This window comes from Ursus americanus, chromosome 19, assembly GCF_024610735.1.
Source record: "Ursus americanus isolate L20-20 chromosome 19, mUrsAme1.1.p, whole genome shotgun sequence".
In the NCBI taxonomy this organism is placed as follows: domain Eukaryota; kingdom Metazoa; phylum Chordata; class Mammalia; order Carnivora; family Ursidae; genus Ursus; species Ursus americanus.
Window position 1 is genome coordinate 43,675,400 of NC_142145.1, and position 6,506 is coordinate 43,681,905.

General features: G+C 44.4%; 1 pseudogene; it reads right to left on the bottom strand.

Moving 5' to 3' along the window:
- Positions 1–5,779: 5,779 nt before the first annotated feature.
- Positions 5,780–6,297, bottom strand: LOC123782021 (ferritin light chain pseudogene; annotated as a pseudogene).
- Between the last annotated feature and the right edge of the window lie 209 nt (positions 6,298–6,506).

Consider the following 6,506-nt stretch of genomic DNA (forward strand, 5'->3'; position numbering starts at 1 on the left):
TAGGAAACTCCCTAACATGCACAAAGATTTGAGAGGGACGACGAAGGGCTCAGGTGTGAACGGATGTGGAGCTGCTTATAGGCGATTGCAAATCTAAGTACAAAACCAAGGAGACAGGGTGGGGCTGGTGCTAGGGAATCGTGAGTCATAAAGCACAGGGGTGATGTTGAAGCCATGGAGAGGATGAGATGACCTGAGGAGTTTATGTGATATAAGGAGGAGTGAACTCCTGGAGATAGAAGCATTTGGGAGGAGTGGGTAGATAGAATTAGAGAGACCAATGTGAGAGATCAAGAAGTAAGAGAAGCAGGAGAAATTATGCCATAGAAACTAAAGGAAGAGAAGTTGATACAGTAAGTGGGTGGTATGGTCTCTGCTTCCAAACACATATCTCCAGCCTTTCTGCAGAGACCGACTAGCTCTCTGGCAGAACTCTCTTAGGAGATATTCGACATTCTCTGGGCTGAGGTTCCTGTTAGAGGTGGTACTTCAACAGTCTCCTACTCCGTGGCTGTAGACCAGTTCACTTTGCCTTTCAGGTGTACCTTTTCTCTGTAGTGAGTTAGCCACCAGTCTGCCATGTTCCCCAAGCTCCAGGAACCTCGGGCGGTACATTCCGATGCAGTTGCAAAGGGCATCCTGGGCTTTCGGTGAGGGGAACATGCATGGGGGTATCACTCACAGCCCTTTGAAAGCTCTCTTCAGAGGAATTTTCCATTTTCATGTCACTATAACTTTATATCTTTTATGCTCATATATTAGGTGTTGAGAAAAAAAGTCTTAACTACCTCCTTAGCAAAGTCCTATCTAGGTGGGTTAAGAGTGTGTTTTGGATCTCAGCCTAAGGTGAAGCTAAAAGGTCCACTTTAGTACCCTAGATTTCCAAGCACTTGAGAGTGCTCAAATAAATAAATAAATAAAATTAAATAAATAAAATAAACATTGAATGAATGAACAAATGATCCCATAAATGAATGGATAGTTTTCATTCCTTGTGATCACCTCTTGGTGTCATTTATACTATTGACTGCTCCCTGTTTCTTGACCAACCGATGCCCTCTTCTGCTTCCATTTCTACTTTATCAGCTATTTCTCGTCTTCTCCCATGCTCACTTTTTATTGTCTGCCCTTTAAATAGTGGTTTCCTCCAGGGTCTCATCCTCACTACTGTCTCTTACCTTTTTATTAAATATATTTTCTGTGAAGGAATTCCATCCGTATCCCTGGTTTGACTACCACATATGCACTTTCTTTCCTGGGCCTGATTGCTCCACGTCGTTTTAAACTAGTGGTGTGTTGCAGCTAGCCTGTACCAGCTCACAAGAGCCAACTGTTAAATTTTCCAGAATTATGTGAGCTGGTTGGTTGTTAAACCCAGCCATTATTAAAATATATAAATTTGAAAATAAATTTTTTTAAAGATTTTTTATTTATTTATTTGACAGAAACAGCCAGCGGGAGAGGGAACACAAGCAGGGGGAGTGGGAGAGGCAGAAGCAGGATCCTAGCAGAGGAGCCTGATGTGGGGCTTGATCCCAGAACGCTGGGATCACGCCCTGAGCCCAAGGCAGATGCTTAATGACTGCGCCACCCAGGCGCCCCTGAAAATAAATTATATTAAAAACAAAGGTAACAGATACTTAAAACTCACTTTCTAACCATCTTGCTACTCTTTTATTATGAATGTTCTTGAGATTCTGTATGTATATTGTATTTTTGGAAATCCTATATGACGGTGTGTAACTGCATCTCTTCCAACTCCGTGTTCTGGGATGTCGTGTTGGTCACTTGAAAACTGCTGTAGTAGGAGTGTCTACACCATGGAAATCAAGAAATGCTGCAAATCAGGGCTTAGTCTATTTTATTGATTGTCTAGACTTGAGAAAGTGACTGAGAAAATGTTAATAATGTAGATTAAGCTTAATAGTATGTTGGTCTATGGCTGTTACATTGTAACACAAAAAATTGAAGAACTATTCTTCTAATATTCAAAAACTATTATCCAATTCAGCAAAAAATGTGCTCATATCGCTAGTGAACAAGAGAAGCTCTTTTTTTTTTTAAGATTTTATTTATTTATTTGAGAGAGAGAGAGCGAGAGCACGAGTCGGGGGGAGTGTGAGAAGGAGAGGGAGAAGCAGGCTCTCCACTGATCCCTGGGATCACAACCTGAGCCGAAGGCAGACACTTAACCAACTGAGCCCCCCAGGCGCCACAAGAGAAGTTCTGCCTTGTGTTTTCAACGTTTTACTTTCTCTCACTTCCAGATGTAAACTTAAATAACCATATTTTGCCGTGTCCTTATTCATCAACTGCAATCACAGATTGGCTGTGGATACAAGAGTTTGCAAAAGTAAACATTTGCATTTTGTGAGAATTGATTGGTGATAGGAAATTTATACTAAAAAGTATTCTATGCTTTATTATTATTTGTAAATTAGGAACTACACATCCTCCGTATCAGTAAAATGTATACGACTTATGTACAGATATATGGGTGCATTCCCCCATCTGCCAGAGAGCCAGTTAAATATTTACCATCACATCACTCCTTGAAAACCTCAATATCAATTGCCTATTAGACATTTTAAATTTAATATGACAGGCATCTCAGACTTAAACGTATCAGAAACAGAATTCATTTTCCTTCTAATGTCTTTTCCTCTTTTGATACTCTGTATCTTAGAGAATTACACTACTCTAGGAGGCAAAAAAGTGACAATAGTAGCTATAGCTTGCTTTCTCCATATGTGTCATCTATAAAGAAAGAATATAAGAGGGAGATAAAGGGTTGATGGAGTTTTTTGTTTAGTTGTAAGAAAGAATGATCTTGAGTATATTCATATGGCAAAGACGCAATGAAGAGGGGAGAATTGGAAACTCCAGGAAAGAGAGGGGACAGATGAAAGGACAGTCTGTGAGAAGGAAGCAGAGGGCAGGGACCAGAGCACATTGGCCTTGGACAGAAGAGTCACCTTTCCCACACTGCCAGGAGGAAAGGAGATAGGGATCACGATGTGTCCTACTTGGGTTCTCTAGGAGCAGAGCCTGGGGCAGAGATTCTCGTTCAAGTGAGTGTGGGTGGCGGGTGCTCTCAGGAGAAGGAATGAGAGACGTGTGATAGGACAGAGGAAGAGAGCTAAGCAAGAGTGTGATCTTGACTAGAAACCAGCATCAGTTGTGGTCCCAGCGGGAGGGGCAGCACCACAAACTGCACCATGGGGTTACTCCCCTTGAGGCCCAGACTGGCCTTTTCCTCCTGTGCCAATCGTTCCTGGTTGAGGTCTGCTCATCAGGGGAGTGGGGCATAATCTTCCAGACTATGTGAGTTCTGTCTGGCTGAGGGCAGTTCTCGAGGGAAGGCAGTAGCTATGAATTTTAAGCAACCAGCCCTCGGAGCCCTGGGGGAGAGATGCAAGTGGAGAAGGGATTGAGGCAGTTCCTAGTGCGAGGTCTCTCTCTCTAAAATAGTAATCCAAATTACCTGCTGAGGGTGGGGAGGAATCTGGTGGGTGCAGACAGCTGGAGTAGGGTGGGAAGATTTTGAGCAGCTGCTCTGTGTAAGCGATGGGGGAGGGGCTGCCCTGGGCAGTACTCAGGGTCCAGTTACTGTTGGAGGCATGGAGTAGTGAGAGCACTTCGTGTTGTTACTTACAGTTTTCAGCAGTCTCAACGTAGGGGTGCAAAAGGCAGGTGGTTGGCTTAACCCAGTGTTGACGTTTTGCTGGGTAAGTATAGTGCAGGCAGAAGAGAGTAAGTAAAGCATGAGGATGATGGTGAGAGAGTTTTTGAAGGCTCTTACTACCTTTTGGGAAGGCAGAAATGTACACAACAAATTCCAGGGCAAGACTGTTCACAGTGCATCGACAGAAGTACAAAGTAGTGGGTAAGATCAGAGAAGAGAGTGAAGCATTTTCTCAGTTGAGAACAGGAATTTCTATGGCTTCACATAAATGGGACTGCATTTGAACTGCCTCTTGAAGGGCCAGAGGGGGGAAAAATCTCCCTGGGGGAATGTGGAAGGGAATGATGTAGAGAAAGCACGAAAAAAGTACATGAAAGCAATCTGGTAGAGACTGGTGATTTAAAAGTATATATGGTAAACCTGCAACAAGGCACCCACAATAAGTAAAATCAGATAGAGTGGCTGGCATTGCTCTTGCTCTCACTCAGCTCCACTCTCAAATAGGGGCAGGCTAAGTTTCTTATCCTGGGGGTAAGTGGGTGACAGTGGCTTGGATCGAGGCCTGGCTAGGAGAGTAGCATGTAAGCCCATCTTTGGAAGCAGGGAGGCAAAAAAGTGCGTTGCCACATCTCAGTAGTCTCTTGGATTTACTTCCATGGCTGTGAAATGGGTACCAATTAACAAGGAGATAACTGGGTTGTTGGCACTGTCTTTGAAATCTCAGCCAGCTCTGAGGCCAGAGTTGTCCCTATTGATATGTAAACCAGCGTAGACATTGCAACTGATACACAAACCAGACCTCAGCCAAACCATCTTTGGATCCAGCACCTGCTCCAGGACTACTGGTAGCTAGCTCCACAGGCTCCCCCAAACTGTCATTAGCCTTATAATAACATATATTAATCAATATTTCGTTTTCTGCATATGTGGGATTTTGGTGGGATTTTATTGTGTATAGTGGTATGGAGGACAAAGTGAAAACAGCTGAAAAGGATTTTTGAGGACAGAGAAAGTGAAAATAGTTGACAAGGTATTTTTTGTTGAAAAAAATGAAAGTAATACATATTCTTTATAAATGAAATAATGTAGGAGTGTAAGAAAGAAAACCAAAAGTAACCATCTCCTCATTCTACCAAAAACACTTTCTTCCCAGAGATAATCATTGTTAACAGTTTAGTATATAGCTTTTCTTACATACATAAGCACATATGGAATTTCCATTTGTATATAAATATAAATATAATATATATATATATATTATACACAATATTCTGGTCTTTAACCTAGTACTTTCCAGTCAGTAATGTATCTTGGGTGGTTTTACATGATCACAGTGTTGCTTTTTTTCATAGCTATCTAATATTCCATGGTATTGAACAAATTTTCCATTAATGAGAATCTAAATAGATTCTACTTTATTATAAATAATAGAACAATGAACATCTTATGTATACTTTTGGTATTTAATTACTTTAGGTAAATTCCTTGAAGAGGGATTATTGGATCAAAGGGTATGATGGTCTCACATATCAATTAACTATCTGATATACATGGCCAGATTGCCTTTCAAAAATTTGTCTAAATTTACTCCCCAGTAAACAGTGTAAATACTGCTTAATTTTTTAAATTAATTAATTAGTAATTTGACAGAGAGAGAGAGCGCGCACAAGCAGGGGGAGCGGTAAGCAGAGGGAAAGGGAGAAGCAGGCTCCCGGTGCAGCAGGGAGGCTGATTAGGGGCTCCATCCCAGGACTCTGGGATCATGACTTGAGCCAAAGGCAGACCCTTAACTGACTGAGCCACCCAGGCGCCCCAATACTGCTTAATTCTTTACCAGCACAGAACATTATCAATATTTCTATCTGATTGGTTAAAGTTTTGCATATATGTAAAGGTGTACATACACACACACACACACACACACACACACACACACACACACACACACACTTTTTTGTTTATTTTTGCTGCAAAAAGCTGTTTCCAGGGTGGTTAAAAAGCTGCCTAGTGCTAGCAGGGAGAGGCTCAGGCACAAGCCGAGGCACCATGGGGATGGCAGAGCGGCCCTCAAAGACCGCCGGGCTCGAGAGGCTCCTAAACGCGCTCGAGGGTGAGCCTTTCCAAGAGATCCTTACCCCGCCCGGCCTGGGGACGGCCAGCCTGCGGAAGTGAGTCAGGCGGTCGCCCATCTCCTCGGTGAGTTTCACCCCCTCACCCCGGAAGTGCTCTCCAGGAAGTTGAGGAGCTGGGGGTGTGCGCAGGCAGAAGCCAGGGCGTGCAGATGCAGACGCCCCTGCGTCAGGTTCTTGTCTGGAGCCACGGTGGCTTGCGCGGCGTCCAGTGTTTTACCCGCTCATCTTGGGACAGCTTCTACACATCTCAGCAGAGGGCGCGGCCGACCTGCTGGGCTGGCATTTTCAAGAGCCGCTCGGCGCCTCGCGCTTCTCTGCCAACTCGCGGAAGTGGCCCACGCCGCCCGGAGCCACGTGGTCGGGGTCGAGGTAGAAGCCCAGAGGCAGGTAGGTGTAGGAGGCCCGCAGGTGCTCGCTGACCACGTGGTTGCCCGCGGCCTCCACCTCGGTGGAATAATTCTGACGAAGCTGGGGGCTCATGGTTAATCGGTAATAAGGCGCTAAGCTCAACATAGTGTGTTGGCTGGCCCCGCCCGGAGGCAGAGAGTGGCCAAGAAGATGGCTCTCAAGGTTGTGACTGGAAAAAAAGGTTGGAGGGTGGTTGGAGGCTGGTTGAAAGGGCGTCCCTGGGTCTATTCTGTCCAAACACTGTTGAAACAAGAGAGAGATCCGCGGGACCGCCAGGCGCG